General features: G+C 39.6%; 1 long non-coding RNA gene across 1 annotated transcript; it reads right to left on the bottom strand.

Moving 5' to 3' along the window:
- Positions 1-16,437: 16,437 nt before the first annotated feature.
- LOC106006407 lies at positions 16,438-22,137 on the bottom strand. Its single transcript, XR_006606252.1, has 5 exons — positions 22,026-22,137; positions 21,545-21,661; positions 19,924-20,054; positions 19,055-19,231; positions 16,438-18,866 (listed from the first exon to the last, which is right to left on the bottom strand). It is a non-coding gene; the product is annotated as an uncharacterized LOC106006407 (long non-coding RNA).
- Between the last annotated feature and the right edge of the window lie 1,981 nt (positions 22,138-24,118).

The following is a 24,118-nucleotide window of genomic DNA, read 5'->3' as shown; positions in this document are numbered from 1 at the left end:
TGAGGTTTCGTATCCCTCACACCTTCTTGTATCTTATTTTAGTAAGAATACTTAACCTGAGATTTACCCCCCTAATTTTTACGTGTAAAATACAGTATTATTAACTATAGATCAAATGTTGTACAACTGATCTCTAGAACTTACTCATCTTGCTTAAACTGAAGTGGATTGACAAGCAACTCATTTTTATTCCACTCTTTAATTCAATGAATTTGCCTATTTTAGATACCTCACATGAGTAGAATGATGCAGTATTTGTCCTTCTGGAACTGGCTTTTTCCACTCAGCATAATGACTTCAAGTTTCATCCGTGTTGTCACATGGTGTAGAATTTCCTTCTTTTTAAAGACTGAATTCCAGTCTACGTATCCACCACATTTTCTTTATCTGCCCATCTGTTGACAGACGTTAGGTTGCTTCCACATCTCTGCTGTTGTGAATAATGCTACAGTGATCATGGGAGGACAGATGTCTTTCAAGGTCCTGATTTCAAATTTTTTGGATAAACACCCAGAAGTGGGATTGCTGGATCATGCAGTAGTTTCATTTTTAATTTTTTGAGGAAACTCCATATTGTTTTCCATAGAGGTTGTGCCACTTCACATGTCCACCAATAGTGTGCAAAGGTTTCAATTTCTTCACCACCCTCACCCACACTTGTTATGCTTTTTTGTTTTGTTTTGTTTTATAAAGACCATCCCAACAGATGTAAAGTGATACCCCCTTGTACCTTTGACTTGCATTTCCCTCATGTTTAATGATATTAAGAGTCTTGACATATGCCTGTTGGCTATTTCTATGTTTCCTTTGGAGAAGTGTCTATTTAAGTTTTTAGGCTATTTTTTAAAAAAGATTTTATTTATTTATTTGATAGACAGAGATCATAAGTAGTGGGAGAGGCAGGCAGAGAGGAGGAAGCAGGCTCCCCACTGAGCAGAGAGCCGGATGCAGGGCTGGATCCCAGGACCCTGAGATCATGACCTGAGCTGAAGGCAGAGGCTTTAACCCACTGAGCCACCCAGGCGCCCCAAGTTTTTAGGCTATTTTTTAATTGAGTTATTGAGCTTTAGAAGTTCTTTATATATTTTCACTATCAGTCCGTTATCAGACAGATAGTTGGCAAATATTTTCTCCCATGCCACTGGTCATTTTTTTCACTCTGTTGCTCATTTCCTTTGTTGTGCACCTGCTGACTTCTACAAGCATGTACTGAGTACTCAATAAATTGTTCCTGAATTGAAAGTGAATGAAAAGGAAGAAGAGAAAGATACAGGGGATTCTGCAAAAGTGTAGAGAGTTTATATTTTCACACTGGATTGCACAGAATGAATGAGGATGGCTTCAACAAAATGCAGAAGCCTTGCCAGCAGACATGTGTCAGATAGTACAAGAGAATGATTTTAGTGTGCAAAAAAGAGGGCTTATCAATGTAGCAGGCATTGAGAAACAGGTGCCTGGAGTGATGCTTGGAGTAGCAGGTCTGACTTTTTGGGTTGCAAAATTCTCTTTTCAGAAAAAAAAAAGGGAGAGAGACAGAGAGACTCAATGGCTCTTTGAAAAGTCCAAGGACAGGCATGCTTCAGGCCTTCCTGGAGTCCTGGCTCTTGCGGTGTCATTGCGCTGGGTTGCTCTCTCTCCTCAACTCCTGCCTCCTGATGGGGTGACTTGCATCTAAGCTCCACCTTGTAGCGAAGAGGAGGTACAGCTCTAACCCCTTTGTCCTCTCAAATCTGGCATGAGCAGAAAGAGGGTCTCTTTCCCAGAAGGATCTGTTAGGTCTCCTTGTGCTTTCTTGGCTCTGACTGGGCCATGTACTTGCCTTTGGCCGAGTCACAGCACCTCGGCAGAGCGTGTGATGGTGCACTCACTGTCTCTGGCCTGGGTCAGCTCCTAGAGTGACTTGTGGTGCTGGGAGGGTGGTAGTTTGCTCCTGAGCTATAGGGACCAAGAGTGACTGGTGTGGGTGCCCCAGATCACAGTTATAAGGAATAGGGTGTATGGCCACTGAGTGGCCAAAAAAACAAACATCCACTCTCTTGGCTCCAAAAGGAGAGTGTAATGGATTGGTTTGGCATAAAAGGCCTGGACTTGATCTAAGAGGTTGCAGGGAAGTATGCTAAGTATTGGATTCCCCAGGGATAATGAGAGAAGATCATTAGCAAATGTGGAGGAAAATTAGATTTCCTTCCTCACAATTCTTGTGTCCTGTTATGTAAGCAATTCCTATGATTTAAGACACAAAGAGGGAGAGGTTCATTTTGTTGAAACATTTAAAAAAAAAAAGAAAGAAAGAATTTTGTTTTAATACAGCTTCAGCTTTAGCCCTGATTATGGGTATGGGTGGGGAGTGAATTACCTTTCTTCACAGAAGAGAAGGAGTCTGTCCTCTGGGGACGATGCTTTATAGGAAGAGTAGGTGATTTTTCTACAGCCGCCCCTGACTGGACGGTCTTAAGTAAGTCATTTCTGTGCCTAAGAGAAGTTGGGTAAATGCCAGATGACTTTCTGCCTGGGCTTAAGTGTTAGACAAGAGAGCTTCGTGGATGTCTTGTTTTATTACATTTTCAGAGGGGAGACAGACTCTCCCCAGCTCCCCTGGTAGCCACAGCCCACTTCCAGGAGCAAACCTGCCTTCCTCTCAGCTTATGTTGTTGGGGTCAGAGAAGAGAGAATGTTTGTCTCACTGAAGTTTTCTGAAAATCCATTGAATCATAGGCCACAGTGAATTGAGAGGTCTGCTCACCTCTCTGTGTACTCTAAGTCAGAACGCCACTTAAGATCACATCAAACAGACAAGCGCTCCATGTGTTTTCCCTCAACCCTACTAATGGCTATTCCATGGAGTAACAAGTTCCACGGAGCCATTATCAGAGTATTTTGCCTCTTTAGAAAAAAAGGGGGGGGGAGAGAGAGAGAGAGAGAGAGAGAGAGAGGCACAAAACAAAATAAATAAGAAGATTTAATTCAATTCAGATTGTAAATACCCTATGTCATGGCCATCCTCTTTCTTCCCCAATATGGGGGTGGGGGAAGGTGACCTTTCTGTTCCAAACTTAAAATATCATTGTGAAAACAAAAGCTTAGAATTTGGTAAGTATGAGGGCGTGTGGGTGGCTCCATCCGTGAAGCCTCTGACTCCTGATCTCAGCTCAGGTGTTGATCTCAGGGTCGTGTATTCAAGCCCCACGCTGGGCTCCATGCTGCTTGAGGAACTTACTTTAAAAAAAAAAAAAAAAAAGCTCTTGGTAAGTATGTTCTTTTTAGAAAGTGGGAGGTACCAGTGAGGAGCTGTGTTTTCTGCTGATTTATCTCACAGACAAGAGAGCAACACGCATGTAAAATACTTGGCAATCCTTTGGCTCAGCTTATGTAACCAATCAACGAACCAACCAACCAAACCTTTGAAATGACACTACATTAGTTTGGTTTTGTTGTGGCCAACTAAAATGCCACAGAATGTCTTCCTTTCTCTGCTTTCTTCCTTCACTTAAAAGAGAGAGTATGCATCTTCACTTAATTGACTAACTATATGCACTAAATACTGATATCCTTTTCCTTAGGAGGAAAATAGTGTTTAGAATTTTAGATATGGATTTATAGTCTGATAACATGATGTAAGCATCTGCTATTAAGCTCTGTGACAAACCTCTGAGACAGACCTTCCTTGTCTTTCTTATTCTTTCCTGCCCTCCACCTTGACCCCTGCCCTTAGCATCGAACCAAAGGAAGCTAAGGAGGCAAAGGGATGGCTCCAAACTCAGAAGCAACAGGATGGAAAATCCTGACACCATCCACACCAGTCAACATCTACCCTTCCCTTCTGCCTTGAATGAATGAATAAATGGATGAACGCAAGAGGGAGGGATCTTCCCATGTGCTAATGTTATCCCTCTAATAAATACTGCTCTACGCAGCTCTCCCAGCAAATCTCTATTCCCACATCCATTAACAGGGTATCAGGATATCAGTACTACTTTTTATCCAGCTGCATCAGTTTACCCTGTGCCTTTGGCCATGGGGTCCCTTGATCTCTTTTACATTTTTAATTTGGTCCCCCATTTCATCAGTTTAATTGAAACCAGGATTTCTGTCATGACACAATTCTCTTATCATCTTTCTCCACCAGAAGCCACTGTTCTTGCTTATGGGCTGAGAAGAAGCGATCCCCTTCCTGATCTCTGCTAATTGCAGGCAACAGCTCCACGACCTTCTTTTCTGAAGTCTACATTTCATGTATGCCAGCCTCTCTCTATTCTTTCCAACATTGTTTCTCATCTTAGAGAAAACTTTTGTCTTCTTCAATGACTTCAGATCTGTGTCCCATATATGGCCAACATCCACTGGTATTCTGGTATTCACATGAATGATACAACAACCCTTCAGTTTCATGACCTCTTAGGCTCTGAAGACAATAATCTCCACTCTTTACGGAACCACTGGTATGACCTCATCTTAATCTTAGACTCCATATTCATTTAGGACTGCTCTTTTCTAAAACTTCATGGTGGTTAGCCTCTAAAAATGGCTCCCAATAAGTTTCTCCTCCAAGTACACTGAAGCTGCCCTACACAGCTTATTTACATTTAGATAGATTTATATTTAGATATACAATTTATTTATTCTTCCCTGGAATCCAGGCTGGCAGTAACTTACTTTGGTAAATACAGTGTGGTGGAAGTGACATCTGTGACCTTTGAACCCAGGCCTCAGGACAACTGGAAGCTTCTATTTCCTCCCTTTTAGAAATCAGCTAGAAGTCTGATAACTCTGAGACAACCATACTGTGAGGAAGCTCAATGTGGAGAAAGAGAGGCCTGGGCATGGCCCAGCTGTTCCAGCCAACCCAGCTAAGGCTCTAGACACACCAGTGAGGAAGCATCTTAGACATTTCTCAACCCAAATTAGGAAGTGTGGGAAGCAATACATTATTATAGATAAAAGCCACTAAATGTGGGGTGATTTGTTACATGCCAGTGGACAACCCAAACCATCTGGAGGTACAAAGTTTCTCTCTAGCCATAGTACAACTTTCCAAGTCTCCCACAGTTTCATTGTGACCAAACACGTCAACCACCAGTCTTCAGAGGGCTGTTTAAAGGTTACAGCCCATCAGCCTGCTACCATATGCAAACCTGAATCCCACAAACATGCTCATATTTTAGATATCTCCTTTCTCTTTAAAATTCCCTTCTTTAAACTCTGTGACATTGTTGTGGTTCCAACTTATCTCTTCTTTTCCCTCATCCATACATTTCTTGAAAGAGTTGTCTGTTTTTCCTGACAGTATTTTCTCATGGCCTATTTTCTTTTCCTTTTTTTTTTTTTTTAATTTTATGTATTTATTTGAGAGAGAGAGAATGAGAGAGAAAGCATGAGCTGGGAGAGGGAGGAGACTCCCTGCTGAGCAGGGCACCCGATATGGGACTCCATCCCAGGACACTGGAATCGTGACCTGAGCCGAGGGCAGATGCTTAACCAACTGAGCCACCCAGGTGTCCCTACCTACTTTCTTTTTGTTTCAATCATTCAACAATAGTTATTGAGCTCCCACCACATACACTATTTCAGGGATACAACAGTGAATAAAAAATATAGTACCTCTGCCCAGTCTTTATGAAGATGACATTCTGAGGAGGGAGTCACAAGGAGATGGATGATAACAATGAAAAAAAAAATCAAATTTATAATGTCAGGTGGGGATTCATGCTCTGGAGAAAAAGTGGAGTAAAGGCAGGGAGGTAAGGAGGCCATGACCCTGAGTCCTGATCTTTGCTTCCTCCACTTAGTGTGAGCACTGCGTCTTGCTTAGATTCCCCTCCCTGAGCAAAAGTCTAGTACATGCCTCCAGGCAGAGAGCTCAGGCTCTCTTGGACTTACTTCTTTCTCTTGGACTTACTTCTTTTAGTGATGATAGCAGCCACTTGTGCAATGGCTGATGTTGGTTTGTATGTTTTGTCCAGTTTTCTAGTTGTTTATGGTGGGAGGACTAGTCTGGTACTAGCTACTTCTTCACGATCCAAAGTGGTAGTCTTCTGGCTTACATTTTAGAGGATGGCTCTCACTGCTGTTCTCGACTCCTGCTAATTTCTGCCCTTGCTGTCCTAGTTGAATTGCTTTCACATCAGTTCTGGGCACCAAATCCAGCGGGCTCTTCATAGGCTTTATACTTCTGGATGTTTCCACAGGATTTGATTCTATTGGTTGCCATCACCTCCCTGAAATTCTCTCCTCCTCTGGCTGCTATGATACTCAGGGTTTTGTTTTGTTTTGTTTTATCACGCTTCACTTTGTGTGCTCATTTGAATACACACCATCTTCTCCACTTGACTGCAAGCTCCTGAAAACAGAGACACGAATGGTTCATCTTTATGTACAGATGCCTAGTGTAGTGCTCTTGACTTCAGCAGGGACTCAGTAAGTGTTTACTGAATGAATTTGAAACACGGCAATAAAAGATACAAATAGGAAATACCCTGGGAGGGGCACAGAGCTGATCAGAACTTTCTCTGCATGATCAACAGTCTTGATTTGCAAAGGGTGTTGAACTTCCAGAGCTAAAACTGGGAAAATTCTGGGCAAACATGGTGATGGGTCACCATAGTGTTTTTCCAGCTATGTTCAAGTCATAGCATGTGGAAAATGGTCATATTTGTAAAGCATCCTGAAGTGATAGGAGAGACCAGCCTTGATAGAAGTTGGTCTGGGGGCTCCAAATCCTTTAGCCCCATAGGGACCTTGGAAGGGCCATGGGGATTTATGAAGGGATCTGTCTTCCAGCCAGTCTGGGAAAGTGTGTCTTTACTCACCATTAGGGAAGCCATGCTAATAGCAAATCCCAAAAAGGAGGTGGCCCAGCTAGCATGTTGGGTCTGAGGGCTGAAGTTTGAGTCCTCACTCTGCCACTCATTCCTTGTGTGAGTGTTGGTGAGTCAGCTCACCTCTCAGGAAACTAAAAGTGGGAAAACAATAATACCTCTTTTCTAGACAATTGCAAGGATTCAAAGGAAATTATGGAGCAAGAGCATTTTGTATACTAAAAATACCACACAAATGTTTTATCTGATTGTTGCTTCTACTACATTATATGCATGTTGAGAGAGAAAGTTGCTGGTTGAAAGGACAAAGCCACAGAGGAACTCTTCAGGACAAAGGTGGAGGGCTGAGGCTGGAACATGAGAAAGGGCACTGTCTTTCCTGAGCTAGGAGGGGAGAAAGAAAGGCACCATGAAGAGATGAAAACCTACTGAGTTGGGGAGGTTAAATCTAACCACTTTGAACTTCTCCGGAAAGTTAAAAATAGTGTCGTCTGCTCAAACTTAGGTGACACTGGGAACTGAAGGCCCCTGAAGAATGTTTGGACTAACTTTCTTTTATTAACACAAGTGCAGTGGTGGGTGGCAGGGGAAGAAACTGGAGCTGTTTGTGGGATAAATGAAGAAGGGAAACCCCCACCCTCACCCCAGGTACTCACATGGGGCAGAATCTGGGATGAAAAACCACAACTGAACATAATCATCTTCTTTTCTCTTCCTTCTTTCATTTCCCCATCTTTCTTATATCTCCTCCCCTCCACTTGACCACAATATAGCCAGCTTAAAGGCATTAGTCTTATTACTTGTATTTATTGAGTTTAGTATTACTTTAAAAGCTTGGAAGTCGAATACTCCGTCTTCCTTTCTCTCTCTCTCAAAAAAAATTAATAGTTAGAGTGTTTTCATTTCCATGTGGCCAATAATGATTTTTTTTTAGTGGATCTTTTATTACTGTTTGGGGGAAAAAACTCCCCCCCCAAGATTATTCCTATGGTGATAAAATATGTGGTATTAATGGCTCTTCTTCAATATCCATTTACTACGTAGTATATCATTTTCAAGTTGTATTTCCTGAGTAACTTTCTCTCTGGAGAAGCAAGATCTCTCTTCTGACCATCTTTCCCTTGATGCTAAGGGCATACAGTGGTTAGATTCTCCCAGAGGTCATCTGCCTTGCAACCTGTCCTGGAGCCAGTGCTGTCATATCAAGAGGAAGATTTAGGTTCCACAGCTATTGAGCCCTACACCCCAGCCCTTACTACATTTTGAGTAGTGGTGATTATTCTAATAAATAATGGATTTCCTTAAATTATGGCTTTGATCCTCGTGCTATAATTTAATTTGTCCTGATCTCGGTCACCATGCCCTCCCTATTTCTTTATTATGAATACCCTCACTCAAGCACACTTTTTCACATGCTTTCTGGAACGCTCACAGCCACATCTCTATCTTTGGCTTACAACAAGTGAAGGATGAACCCACTGCCATTTCTCTGTTTATTGAAGTCTGAGCCAAGAGATCATTTCTTAAGTTGAGTTTACTTATTTGGCTTTGCTGTTTGAAGTTAATTTATGATATGCTGAACTAACCTGTTATCACCTTACCAGCCCACAATGGTTTAATTTTTCATAGTGGCAAGGGAATATTATGTAAGTATAGAATGGTCTTAGACTTTCAAATACTATATTTATCTTTGCTCTTATGGCTTTAAATATCAACCACCAAGTCAGTAAGTCTCTATCTGGCATTATTGTTTAATATGCAAATATGTCTTCTTCCATCCAGGAATTTCTAACGGCTGTAGATTACATTGTGATACTAGGCTATTTGTTGATTTCCACACGTACACAGAAAACAGTCCAAGATCTTCATGAGATGGAGTTTCAAAATACCCAAACTCAGATGCTTGGATCAAACTTTTCAGTATAATCCATGATTCTCTATCAATAGGAATCTCATTTGGCATCAAAATGAATGACTATCAAAAAGTTGGACTAAACTTTTCTTATTGCAGTATATTTAGTTTATCGTAATACAGCCAGTTTAAAAAATTTCTCCTAAGAATTTGAAGATTCATCAATTTATAACAACCTTATTCCTCAGTATTTGCTTCAGTCTTCCAACATCCTGCCCTTATGGAGCAATTGAAATTCCTATTCACTATCTTCCTCTCCAACCCAATTCCTGCCATCTGCCTGGGTTATAATAGTGTCCGTGTGAGGATCCATTAAACAACATACCTTACAGCTTCTTAATCCCTTGTAGGTCAGTGACCTTGGTCTCTATTTCCCCAAACCTTTACCAAGACCATACCTTAGAGTTTGTTATTATCAAGATTCCCCCACCTTTGAACCTCCACTATTCTCTTTTTAGACTACAAACTCCCATCCCTGCAGCTTTGGTTCTCTTATTCCATACCTTACAGAGCTCTTTTCTCAGTTTTCTTCACTGTTGCCATTTCCTGTATTTCTTAATCTGCTACTAAAGAAAGATGCTATTGAATATAAAATACATCCCATTTTATATACCACTAGGGAATATAATGATGCTAATTAAATAATAGCACAATGATTTCCTATCACTTAATTTTTTTATATTTATTGAAAAAGCTCTTATAAACTTATTTAGGTGTAATTTTTATTATGTATCACTCTTGGGAATATATAAATAAAGGAATTTGATCATAATAAGTGTCTGGATTTCCCAAATTACTTTTCAAAGCCAAGTCCTTGATATCCATGGCTTTCCACACAAAGTTGTCCTCTGTGCGATCCACAGCACTGGTGATGTAGCAGTTTTTAGGAGAAAACACCACTATTGTCTCTGTATTTTCTGCCAAGATAATGACACTCATTCTGAAAGTTTCGATGCTGACACTTTATTGATCGGACCAGAAAGTCTCAATGGAAGGTTTCTGACAACTATAAGGGTTCAGATTTCTTCCTCAGATGGTCTTTAAATGGTTTGTTGATGGAAATGTCAAGAGGATGTTGTCATTCAGTCATGACTCCCAAAATAACAACCATATCACATACTTTCTAGCAAGCTCCTCTTTATTATACAGGCCAATAAAGTGCATCAAGAGTATACCAGTTGGATGGTATGGAGTTCATGGAGGGCTATTCCAGATGACATTTAGTGACGGCACTCCTTTCCTTTCCTCTGCTCTAAGGGATCTTTGGACCAGGAGAAATCCTCTTCTCTGCAACCTTCTTTGAGAGGAACTCTTATGTCTGTGAATTCCTCTCTCTCAAAGGCTAAGCCTGTTTTTAAGCAATGTATCCAACTCAATTAAACTGAAACAATATAAATAGCTCTGATCACATTTGCACACACAGAGACTGAAACAACTAATTGTGACTGCAGCCTGACCAACAGCAATCGAAAGCCAGCTCCTCACTTAGGTTAAAATGTGCCTCTTAAGACTTCTGCTTCTAGGGATGTGGGGTAGATGAGACGTAATTTTTCCTATTACTCCTGCTTAGTATAGCTAAAAATCCCGGACACGATAAAGGAAACACAGCTGACCTATCCTAAAAAAATGGGGAATTTCTCTAAACAGAAAGACAACAATGAAAGACGGAAGCTTGGGACATTAGGAGGTAAGAAAGAGCATCATAAGCAAAAAATATGGGTAAATATAATGGGCTTTCCTTCTCTTCCTGAATTTTCTAAATTGTGTTTGATGGTTAAAGCAAGAATTTTAATACTCTCTGATGTCACTCTGAATATGTGCAGAATATTTAAGACAATTATAAACAGAGAAGGGAGAATAAAGAGGTTTAAAGTGTTTATACTTCACTTGAACTAGTACAATGATGATACCAATGATGACTGTCATAAGTTATGTATATATGGTGTAGTACCTGGAGCAACCACTGAAAAGACTATACAAAGAGATGCACTCTGAACACTTTAGATAAACCAAAGTGGAATTCTAAAAATGTGTTTAAGTAATCCACAGAAGTCTCAAAAAAGGAAATAGAAATGAAAGAGAATGAACAAACAGAAAGAAAAAATGAAACAGCAGATGTAAGCCCTAACATATCAATTGCCATATTAATGCACATGGTCTAAATATACCAATTAAAAAACAGCAGATGGCAGAGTGGATTAAAAAACATGACCCAGCTATATGCTGTCCATAAGAAACTTACTTCAAGTATAATATCGTAGGCAGGCTGGAACTAAAGGGACACAAAATATACATATATACAGTGTAAACATTAATCAAAGGAAAGCATAAGTGGCTATATTTATATAAAATAAAGCATATTTTAATGAAAGAAAATTTACAAAACCAGAGAAAGACATTATATAATGCTAAAGAGTCAATCCACTAAGAAGACACAGTGATCTTTAATGCATACGCACCAAACAAAAGATTGCAAAGTATATGAAGCAAAAACTGATAGAACTAAGAAGAAAAATAGACAAATCCTCAATTGTAGTTGAAGGGTTTAACACCTCTCTCTCAACACTTGCTAGAACAATTAGACAGAAGTTAGCAAAGATTTGGCAGAGCTCAACAATGTCACAACGAAGCGCTAATGAAAACTTACAGAAGACATCCCCCAACAATAGTGGAATATATCTTCTTTTCATATGCCCATAAATTAGATACCAAGGGAGACCATGTGTTGGGTTCTAAAACAAACATCAACAAATTTTTAAAAATTGAAATCATATAGTGTGATCTTTCAACCACAATGGAGTCAAATTAGAAACCAATAACAGAATGACAAAAAAAATCTTTGAACATTTGGAAACTAAGCAACATGCTACTAAATAACCTGTGGATCAAAGGGGAAGTTTCAAGGAAAATAAAAAAATATATGTTAAACTGGGGCGCCTGGGTGGCTCAGTTGGTTAAGTTATGGCTATCAGCTCAGATCATGATCCTGGAGTTCTGGGATCGAGTCCTGCATTGGGCTCCCAGCTTGGCAGGGAGTCTGCTTCTCCTTCTGGCTCTCCCTCTTCTTATGCTCTCTCTCTCTCTCACATTCTCTCTATCTCAAATAAATAAATAAAAATCTAAAAAAATATATGTTTAACTGACCTAAAATAAAACATGTTAAAATTTGGGGGACATAGCAGATATTGGGAGGGAAATGTATATATAGCATTAAATGCATACTTATAAGAGAGGAAAAGTTTCAAATCAATAATTCAAGCTCCTACTTCAAGGACTAGAAAAAGAGCAAAAAGTAACCTAAAGCAAGCAGAAGGAAGTAACAGAGAACAAATGAAAGAAATTGAAAAGAAAAGCAATGGAGAAAAATCAAAGAAATAAACAGATGGTTTTTAAAAAATCCATAGGATAACAAATGTCCATCAAGAGTGACAATAAAAAAAAGAGAAATGACAAAAATCACCAATATGTGATTAAAATGGAGTATCATTACGGACCCTACAGACATCAAAAGGAGAATAAGGGAATGTTACAAACAACTCCACATACATAAATTTGATAACTTAGGTGACATAGACCATTTCCACAAAAAAAGCACAAACTACTACACTTATGTAACATGAAAAAGATATTTGAATAGCCCTGTAATTACTAAGAAACTGTAATTAATAATTCTCAAATTCCCAAAAAAGAAAGCTCCAGGCCCAGATGGTTTTACCATAGAAGCCTACCAAAAGCTTAGAGAAGTATTAACACCTATTTTATACAATCTTTTCCAGAAAATAGAAGAGAAGGATGATTACCTAGTTTATTTTATGAAGCTAATTATTATCCTGATACCAAAACCAGACAAAAAATAATACAAAAATAAAAATACAGGCAAATACCTCTCATGAACGCAGATGCAAAAATCCGTAACAAAACATTCGCAAATAGGATTTAGTCATACATAAGACGAATTATACACCATGACTAAATGTGGTTTATTCTAGGGGTGAGGTTGATTCAGTATTCGAAAATAAATCAGTGTGATTCACCATATTCCAAGACTAAAGAAGAAAAGTTACATGGCATATCAGGAAAAACCTTTGACAAAATCCAACACCTGCTCATGATAAAAACTCTGAAAAAAATAGAATAGGGGAAAATGCCTCAACTTAACAGGAAACACTTACAACAAAAAACCCTAAACCCATCTAAAACAAAAAATAGCTAACATTATATTTAATAATGAAAGACTAAATTCATCCCCCTTGGGTTGAGAATAAGCCAAAGATGTCTCTTTAACCACTCTTATCAACATAGTGCTGGAATTTCTAATCAGTAGAATAAGGGAAGAAAAGGGAATAAAAGGCATAGTGATCAGGAAGGAAGAAATAAAACTATAGAATAAGAATAAAGGAAGAAATAAAACTATAGAATAAGAATAAAACTTGACTGACAAATGACATTAATGTCTACGTAGGAAAATCCCAAGAGTTTACAAAAAACCGTCCTGGAATAAATGAATTTAGATTCAAGGTACAAGAATAAGTGAATTAGGATACAACACAAATGCTTAAAAATTAATTATGCTTCTTTATACAAGCAATGAACACATGGACAGTGAAATTAGAATACAATACCATATAAAATTGCTTAAAAATAAATATGCATAAATCTAACAAACACCAACAGAACTTACATGACAACAGGCACACAATGCTGATGACAGAGGGAGATACCTGAAATAATGGAGGGAAAGGGTATATTTATGGACTGAAAGACTTCCACATAGTAAAGATGTAAATATCCCCCAAACTGACATAGAGGTTTAATTCAATTTCTATCAAAATCTCCACAAGTGGGGTGCGCATTTGGTTAAGCATCTGCCTTCAGCTCAGGTCATGATCTCAGGGTCCTGGGATCAAGTCCTGCATAGGGCTCCCTGCTCAGTGGGAAGTCTGCTTCTCCCTCTACTCCTGCCCCCTCCTCATGATTTCTCTCTCTCTCTCTTTTTCAAATAAATAAAATCTTTGAAAGAAAATTTCCACAAGATTTTGTTTGTAAAGGTAAGATTATTAAAATATTTTATATGGGAAAACAGAGAAAGTAGAATAGCTCAGACAATTTTGAAAAAGAAAAATAAAGTAGGAGGAATCAGTCTACTCAATTTCAAGAATTTCTACATAGGTACAAGGAAAAAAGACTGCAGTGTTGGTACAGGGAGAGACACATAGATGAATGGAAGAGAATAGAGATCCCAGAAATAGAACCACAAAAATATGTTCAAGTGATTTTTGACAAAGGTTGAAAGTAATTCAGAGGAGGAATGATAATCTTTACAATAAATAGTTCTGGAGCAATAAGGCATTGATAGGTAAAAAACTGAATCTCAAACTTGATTTCAAGTCTGCTATAAAAATTAACTCAAAATGGATCAAGACTTAAATGTATGATGTGACATGACAAAACTTTTTAGGAAGAAACATAGACAACATCTTCAAGATTTAGAGCTATGCAAGAAGTTTTAGACTTGACCCCAAAAGCATGATCCATAAGAGTAAAATTTGATAAACTGGTCTTCATCAAATTGAAAACTTTTGTGCTACAAAATGCTGTGTCAAAAGGATGAAAGTCAAGCTACAGAATGGGAGAAAATATTTACAAACCATATCTCTGACAAAGGATTAGTATCTAGAATATATAAAGAGCTCTCAAAACTCAACAGTAAAAACCAAACTATCCAATTTAACATGAGCAAAGATATGAAGAGATATTTCATTAAAGAAGATATACAGATGGCAATAAGTACATGAAAATATGCTCAACATCTTTAGCTGCTAAGGAAATGAAAATTTTCGTCACATTGCAATACCACTCCAAACTTAACAGTATGGCTAATATAAAGAATGATGACAACATCCAATGCTACTGAGGAAGCGGAGAAACAGAATAACTCATATGCTGCTCATGAGAATGCCAACAGTCTGGCAGTTTCTTAAAATACTACATGCATTACGATAGGAGCTAGCAATTGTACTCCTAGGCATTAGTCCCAGAGAGACGAACACTTACGTTCACACACGAAAAATTCTACATTAATGTTTAGAGCAGCTTTTATGGTAACAGACCCAAACTGGGACCAACCCAGATGTCCTTAACTGGGTGAATGGTTAAACAATCAGTGATATATCCGTATCATGGAATTTACTCGGTGCCACGGGATAGAAAGGAATAAAATGTTGATACATGCAATAACCTAGACAAATCTCAGATGGATCATGCTGGTAAAAAAGGCTGACCCCAGGGTTACACACTGTACGAATCCATCTACGTAACATTCTTGAACATGACAAAATTATCGAAATGGAGAACAGATTGGTAGTTGATAGAAATGAAGGAGGGGATGGTAAGAGGAGAGAACTAGGTATGGCTATGAATGGGCTACATGGAAGACTCCCGTGGTGATGGAAATGCTCTGTGTCTTGACTATACCAATGTCAACATACTGGTTGTGATTTTTAGAAGGTGTTATCATTGGGGGAAACTGGGTAAAGGGTACGTGGGATTTTTCTGCATTATTTCTTAAAACCACATGCGAATCTACAATTAACCAAAAAATTTTAATTACAAAATATACATCTTCTTCTGATAAAATACAGTAGCTTGCTCGAGGCCACGGAAAACAAGTGGCAGAGCCTGTTGGAACCCAGCCTTTTATCTTATCCCCTATGCCATAGTGCTTCTCAATATATCTATTTAACATTCCTCTCTTCCTCGTGCTTCCAGTTTCCTATTCCTTTTTCCCCACATTCTCTTCCTTTCCTGAATAATTTGGTCCTAAAGCTGTTATGTGGGGCAGAGCAAGGTCGGTATCTGAACCTAAGTTGGGGTAAGGGGTGGGGGAAGGATTTCCTGTGTTCCAGAAAGGGCTCACAAAGCCTGAGCAGGGTGAAGAGGGCACCCGTATGGGGGACAGTCCTGAGGAAAGTATCGAATGCTGAGTGGCCTGGGGAGGGCATCTGTGCCAGGGATGGAACAACAGGAGAGCCGGGGTGTGGCTATATATGGTGGTTCAGTCAAAAGTAACCAGAAAGCCAGCTTTTTCACTATTAGAAAGTGAATTTAGAGGTATAGAGAGACAGAAAATTAGAACAAACTCTATGATGTTAGGTTGGCAGTATGAACCTGTGGTTTTCAATATATGTAGATAGATTTATAAAGAAGAAATAAATGTGTGTGTGAATCTCTGCATGTTAGTATGTGTGTGTAGATATGTGTACGCAAATACATTCCCTAGCTCTGTCCTCCCAGAGCGCCGGCAACAGTGACATTGCAATAATATGAGCACATCCAGCTCCCAGAATGCAGCTTCTAAATATTCTTCTCCACTAAAAGGAAACAAGGCTCCTTAGAGAAATGACTGATTTCAAGGCTGGTAGGAAAAGTACAAGCGGAGTCTGGAGCATCTTATTTATGCCAGAAAGCAAGGAAGTGTTCAAAGAGTGATAAGAACATGTCAAAAGGACACAGAAACCAGCCTGAAGGGGATCCCAGTGTCCAGATCTAGAACAGTTTAAGCACCTAAATAAATAATGATAGTAATGGATTATAACCAATCGAATAAAGAAATCCCAAATCCATTCTGATATAAACTAATGAATGAGTACATTGCAAGTTTGATGAGCAATAGCAAACTCACTTATTAATTACATAAGCAAAAAAGTAACATTAAAGGGAAGAAAACTGGCAGATACCACTTTAATCAAGCAATCAAAGCAGACATCATCAGTAAGGGGATAAATTGAAATCATGCACCACCTGAGAAGATGCAATAAAAAGGAAGCATCGTTTCATTGATTTCCCTGCCTAAGATGCATAACCTGAATCTAATCATGAGGAAACACCAGACAAACCCAAATTGAGGGACGTGTAACAAAATGACCTGTAATCTTAAAAGGAGTCAAGGACAGGAAAGGCAAGCAAAGACAGGGGCCCTGTTGCAGACTGAAGGGGATGCATACGACCTGGCAACCGAGATTCTGCACGGATTCTTGCGCTAAGAAAGATTGATGAGACATCTGGCAGAACTTGACTGAGGTTTGAGGATTTAGGTGGTAATGGTGTATCAAGTTAATTTTCCTGATTTTGGGCTTATCTTCCCATTGTGTGGGAGAATTTTCTGGTTTGTAGGAAATATACACGGAAGAATTCGGAGGTAATGGGGCGTGAGGTCAACAACTTATTTGGACATAGTAAGGCTCAGGGGTTTAAAGTGTAGCTTTTTTATTTCTTTTCTTTCTTATTCTATTTCTACCTTTTCCAGAAGTTTGGAATGTTCCAAAATTCAAAAGAACACAAAGAGAAAGGAAAAAAAAAATATTGCCAGCTGGTTAAAACCACAGGTATTTAAAATTTAGTATATGTTAAGCAGAAATGATCACTCTCCCAACTGTTCCTTTCCTGATTCTCAATTCTGACCAATGTATTTTTACATAAACTCTTACTAAAGCCAGAGCCTTGGGATCATTCTTAACCTCTCCCCTCTCTTGCTCCCACAGCTGAGCCTTTTCTCTTCCGCCTCAGAGATATCTCCAGTGGTAACCCATCCTCACCACCTTCATTGCCACCATCTTGGCCTCTCTCTTGGTCTCTCATGTCACCAACTAGCCTTCCCGCATCTGCCTGTCTCCTCTATAGGCCTGCTGGCAATTCTCTTACTAAAAGTGAATCTTCGCGTCATCCTTCTGCTTAGAGTGAGCCTCTGGCTCACCAGGGTGCTTGGGATAAAGTCTAGTGTTAGTTGAGCAGTTTTCCAAGCCTTCCTCCCTCCTAACCAACCCCTAGTCATCTTACCTCCTGCCCCTCCTGAAACAGTACAGCCAGCTGCCCAGACTTCGCAACTCCCTCCCCCAATTTCCTGTTTCTGTGCCTTTTGTCCCCACTGCCTAAAACATCTTTAAAGTAGGGGACATAAATGGGAAGGCCCACACACTAAATCTGGCCTCCAGAATATTTTGTCTGGCCAACACAGAGGTTTCTAGAAGGGTGTGTGTGTATCCTTCGGGGGAGCCTTCCCTGCAGCTCATCATGGAGCCCTCCACATCTGGCAACTTCACACATTCATTTTGGTTGGATCTTTCAACACCCATCTCTCTTGAAGCCTTTTGTGACTTTTCCCTCATCAAGGCTCTATTCATAACCCTAAAATAGCACCTACCCCATTATCTTGAGGTCTCTGCTGCAGATTGCTCAACACTTTGAGCTTTCAGCAGGAACTGTGGCACCAACCTAAATTCTACCGAAGGAACTGCAGACAGACACTGGAAAGCACTGGTCAGGAGTTCAGAACGGATTCGTTCCTTCCTTGGAATGTTTCCGAGCTTAAACAGTATAATCGGGAATACTCCTTTTTCATATGATCCCAGGTCATCTGTCATATAGAGCCAAGTTCCAGAGGGAAAATGACTTTCTTGAAAGTTTCTTTCATCTTCTCGGGAAAGTGGTGATCTTAAATGTTCGGACTTGACTGCATATTCTGTTTAATTATGCTTTTTGGTGGGTTGTGAAATAGAAGGTGAGCTTTTTCTAATTTTGGTGCTGGCTAATTCCATTTGTTTCAGTTCTGCAGGCTTTGGGACGGAGAGCAAGCGAATGAAGAAGTACCATCACTCTATAGGATTATCCCAATCCATGAGGGTAGCAAACATAGTTCTAGTACAATAATTAGAAAGCTTTTTGTGTGAGTAAACATCAAGCTTTAGCTCAAATAGAAATGAGCAGAAGGATTCGCATGATTCTGCCAGTATTGTATGAATGCTTTTTTTTGTAATTAAAAAAATTGTAATTATGTTCTTTCACCACACATCTTTAGAGGGTTTGACAAATTAAGAAGCACAACAAGTAGGCAAACAGAAATGAAGAAATGACGAAATGACAAAAGCACTCGCCAGGTGGATTCCCTGGGTGCATTCACAGTTCTGTTTGTTCCCATCAGAAATTAGAACTCATTAAAGCCAGTCACCACAGAGATGGCAAACAGATGCCGGACACATGTGGCTTCCTTCAAGAATGATCTTCTACGGGGTGTTCTCCATGCTTTTGACAGTCCTCTCTGTCCAACTCTTGGATCCCTTAGATTAAAGCTGGCTCCTTGACTCCTTGATGTAGTGGGAAAGAGGGAGACGGGTTAAAAGAGGAAGAAGTGTCTGAAGTTGTGGCTTTTGTATTAATTATGGAATGGCACTCAATGCCTAAATCAGATGCCTTGTCTATCTACCAGGAAAGCAACACATTTCTAAGGCAAATTCTGGTGATAAATCTAGCAAACTTTATTTCTTCATCTTACTGTTTTCTATGGGATACAGTTGGTAGAAGTAGAAAGTTTCATTTTCTCAGCGTGACTTCAGCTCAGGTTCCAGGGTCCTGGGATCAAGTCCCACATCAGGCTCCCTGCTCAGTGGGAAGCCTGCTTTTCCCTCTCTCACTCCCATTGCTTGTGTTCCCTCTCTTGCTGTGCCTCTCTCTGTCAAATAAACAAATATAATCTTTTTAAAAAAATTCAATTCTCAAAATAAAAAAAAAGAACTTAAAAAAAATTCACCATATAATAAGGAATGGTGATGGTAATAGGTAACTATGTATAAGGTGGGGCAATCTGTACAGAACTTTTCGTAATAAGTGGGTTCAGCTCAAAAAGGCTGAGCTCAAATAAACATAATAAGCCTTGTCTCTCCACTTGGTTCTTTAAAATTCCCTGGGCTCGCTCTCTCTCTCTCTAAAATAAATAAATCTTTAAAGAAAAGGTGGGGGGCACCTGGGTGGCTCAGTCAGCTGGGCTTCCAACTCTTGGTTTTGGCTCAAGTGGTAATCTCAGTGTGGCGAGATTGCATCTATAGGGGAATCTGCTTAAGAGCCTCCCCCCCAACCCATGGAGCGTGTGCAGTCTGTGTCTCTCAAATAAATAAATAAATCTTTAAAATTACTTGGCCATTTGTGATATATATTTAGATATATATTCTAGATATCTCTGCCTAGAAGCTATTGGGATTCCTTTAGCTGGGGAGCATGAGGGTAAAGAGCATGCAGCTGACCAACCAGTCTTACTTCCTCTATGTTTTATAAGCTTGGGTTCTGAGAAGTTGTCATATTCAAGATATGCCATCAATCTAACAACTTTTCAAGGAGGGAAACTCTCATTATATATAATATACATACTGATTGTATGATAAATCCAGGTATTAGAAATTTTTTCAAGTGGTATTTGGGGAAGAGGGAGATGTGTATCTTAAAATTGGGGTAGAAAGGTGAGAACTTGAAGAGAATTTGTTCTTGCCAAGTTAGTTCACCTAAAAAACAAAAACAAAACATCTATTTTAAGGATACAGAAAGATCTCTAGATGCAGAGTGCAGGAAGCCCAGGAAGACCTATAAAGAACCAGGCGGTCACCAGGCACCAGGAACTCCACGGCGAGCATTGTCTTCTCTCTACATGTCTCTCCATTTCCTCGAATTACAGATTTTCCCCTCAACTTCTGCTTCCCCATAGTTTCAGCTTTGACTTTTCAGGGAGCCAAATTTGAACTCCGTTTGGCTGTTACCCATTGCTCAGACTTATTCTTAAAGTTGGAACAAAATTCCAATGACCAACTTTGGTAGGAGAAATCTGATTGGCTCAGCTGGGCTTAGGCATTTCCTCTCTGTCCCATCTGATTTGCCCATTGTTTGGGTTGCCTAAATAAAATGTGAACACACAGACTCACTTCACCAGGGTACGGATGAAGCTATGGTCTCTGAATATGGGGAGATGGGGCCAGAGATAATACTTGTCATTGTATGAAAATCATGGATGTGCAGGGAATTTTTCGAATCTATAGATTTTGGAGTTAAATGAAAGGTGGTCATAAGAACCTTGGTGTATATGTGAAGATAACCAAAATAGGTTTACTGTTCACCTAACTTCTTCCTATTGTTTAAAGTTGAGAGGGTCTGACCTCTAGGTTCTAAACTAGATTCTCTACCACCTAAAATATTAGGGATTTAAAGCTGCAGAACATTGGGTTTATGCAATACACAGTTTGTATGACATCCTTCTTACTTAAGGTTTTAATCTAATGCCACACATACAGTGAAACAGGGACTTTCTTACATTGCTTGTGGGAGTGCCAAGTGTCAGAACCCTTTTAGAAGGCAGTTTGGACATATGTATCAAGACCCCTAATGTGTCCATAACTTCATTTTGAATTTGATTTGAGGCTTATTTGAACTGGTTACGTAGCTGGTGCTCAGTGAAAGCTTGTTGAGAGATTAGCTTACATTTAAGTTGCTTTTTACGTCATGTCCTTTCATGCCTTTCTGTTGAACTTGCTTTACTGTGTATGGCAGATCAAGCTTATGTTTGAACGAACAGAACAACATTCGTGAAAGCAGGCTAAAATGTGTGCCCACAATTTGTACAATGGAACATAGACTGCATGAAAGTGGAGCTTTGTGTCCAAGTTGGCCTGTGAATACAGGTTTATAATGTGAGCTTTAGGATGTGATGACTGAAGGTAAACGTGGGGAAAGGGCACTGATGAGAGGTTGAGGTTTTATTATGTCCACTCTTGAGCGAAATTTCACCATCCCAGAATTTTCTTGGTCAGAATTTTCCATTTCATTGGCAGCCAAAACTCATCACCTTGCCCAACGTGCAAGAGGCCCATCTCTTTCCTTCAACACTAGCTCTTTGTCAGCAGTTGGAGAGAAGGCTGTGTAGGGTAATAGAGCCTTAAAGCTATAGGTTTGAGAACTCCTCCCCTTTTCCCATTCCCACTCCCATATATCTTATGGTATCTACCTAAACCAAGCTGTGCCTACGGAATTTTTCTTTGCAGAGTCATCCAGGAGTGAGATCACAGGTTGGTCCTTCCAGGGCTGGTACACCAGGAGATCTTTTCTCCCCTCCATTTTTTTACTGAGATAGAATTAATATATAACACTGTATCAGTCTTAGGTATAAAATATCAAGTGAAGGTTTGACATATGTATACATTGCAAAATGATCATCACCATAAATTTAGTTAACATCTGTCACCTCACATAATTGATTTATTTTCTTGCCATGAGAACTTCTGAGAGTTACTCTCTTAGTAACTTCCAAGTACACAACCTAGGATCGTTAACAGCAGTCGCCATCTTGTACATCATATCCCCAGAACTTATTTATCTTGTAACTGGGAGTTTTTAACCTTTCGACTAGCTGCACCCTTTTTACCCAGCCCTCTCCCCCACCTCCTGCATCTAGCAACCACCGATCTGTCAGCAGAAGGTCTTCTCACCTGGTTTTGGGTGTCATTTTTCAGGACTGCTTGAAGGTGGTCCCTGATCTTGGAGAGAATTCATCATAGCACATTCTGGTGGCACGCAGCAAGGTATAGCTCATTCCTTGTTTACTTTCAGACTGTTGTTTCCAAGACGGCAGTGGGGAGTGGTGAGTGCCAAGATTCTGCTTCCTCCTTGTAAGCAAGCTCAAGTAGACTGCCATCTTTCCCTGTTAGATGGCAAATCTCACTTGAAATCCCCATACTTCAAGGATGTGCAGACACAGACATATGCCTGGTAATAGCATTTTTTATTTGACATGTGGAATTTAGATATTTTTAATGCCATGTAGAAATTCATCACTGCATAGAAAAACTCATCATTTGACTGTGAAATTACTTAAGTAACTTAAAAGTTCAGCATTAACAGAACTCAGAGTTTTTCCTATTAGGTTTCTGAGATTCCAGTGAAATTGTTAACAACATCTGTCATGAGAAGTGCCAGCTGCTTCTGGCAGGTTTGCATGATCTATACGAAAGACTATTTTACTAAAAGCTGCTGCAGATTTCATATGTGTACTTCTTACTCATCAAGATTCCCATACCAGGATGTAACAAAAAAGCAGGTTAGGTTGAATTTTGAGGGTACGGGAGAATTTGTGAGGAGTGAGGAAAAGCAGACAATGACTTTGTCGTGAAGTAGAAGTTTTGAGGAAACCTGTGTCAATCATCAGTGTAAAGGTTGAGTTGTAGATCCATTTATTATCAGTCCTTACATTATATTTCTAATTCATTTCCCAGGATTTCCTGCTAAAATTTGTATATTATTTTTTTCTTTTTTTTTCAAGATTTTTATTTTTAAGTTATCTCTAGACTCAACATGGGGCTTGAACTCACAGCCCCGACATCAAGAGTCGCTTGCGACACTAAGCCAGCCAGGCACCCCTAAAATTTGTGTTTTCTAAGAATTAATGATAGATTCACAGGATGAGTCTTCAGTATCCAGTTAGTTCTAGACCTTAGTGTGCAAAGGCCTTTTTTCCCAAGGCTAAGGGGGGATTGTAGGCTTATCTCCCCATTCCAGACTCTTTAGGGTTCCGGGAAGCCTTGGGCTTGTGTCCCTTTGTCCATGAGCTCCCACAGAACTGCGGACAAATCTGGCCACTGGGTCATGATGCAGAATTCTGGCCTGCCAGGATGGCAGGGAGACTTCCTATTACCTACCTGCTTTTGTTGTCAGTTCCTAAGTTCAACAACAAAGGGGACCTTTTCGCTCTGTCCCTGGACCTCATTCCTTCCTGGAAGTGAGAAAGCTCTTGGCAATAGTACACACATTCAGAACAAGGGCAGCGCGCTTTCCTCGAGTCTTGTGATAATCGAAGGTCTAGAAGGCAGTCACAGAACTTTCCCTGGGAATCACTCTGGGGCACTGAGGCAGATTTGGAATTAGACACTTCTTGTTCAAGGTCAGGATAATGAGAGATCTCGGACGCTAATGCTCAGCTGCACATGTAAGTACTGTCACCCTGCATTCTGCATTAAGAGTTGTGCGGAAACAAATTGCAATCTCAAATTTCATATGCCACATTTTAAGTCTCGGTAAAAAGAAAGAAAGAAAGAAAGAAAGAAAGAAAGAAAGAAAGAAAGAAAGAAAGAAAGAAAGAAAGAAAGAAAGAAGTGCTTTTGGAAAAGGTAAATGTTCTCACTCTTTCTGCCAAGGGCAAGGTGTTCCAGTTTTTCCTTTGTGGTAAGTGCAGCAAGAGACAAAGGAAGGGCCAGGGTTCAGCCTGGACAGTTGGTAACACATCTATACTTAAAGCCATTACCCTGTCATCATGCGAAGTCATAACAGAGAACATTGGACTTTTTATCTTAACTTCTTGATAAGCCACAGGAATAATTAAAATTCATATAAAGATATATTGATGTATACAGTGTTATGTTTATTTGTTTGCTTGTTTGATTTTAACCCTTATCTTCTATAACATCTTATATGTGGAAATAAAACATCCCTTTTATAAATGAAAGTGTTTATCCCCTGAAAGAATTTTAAATCAATGCTTTTCTGAGTATTACACATTTCAATGGCTTTTTTAGCTTTATATTTTATT

The sequence above is a fragment of the Mustela putorius genome, unplaced genomic scaffold (assembly GCF_011764305.1).
Source record: "Mustela putorius furo isolate JIRA1106 unplaced genomic scaffold, ASM1176430v1.1 tig00000242_pilon_pilon_pilon, whole genome shotgun sequence".
NCBI classification, from domain to species: domain Eukaryota; kingdom Metazoa; phylum Chordata; class Mammalia; order Carnivora; family Mustelidae; genus Mustela; species Mustela putorius.
The sequence above is the reverse complement of the archived record's forward strand: the minus strand, read 5'-3'. Positions and strand labels throughout refer to the sequence as shown.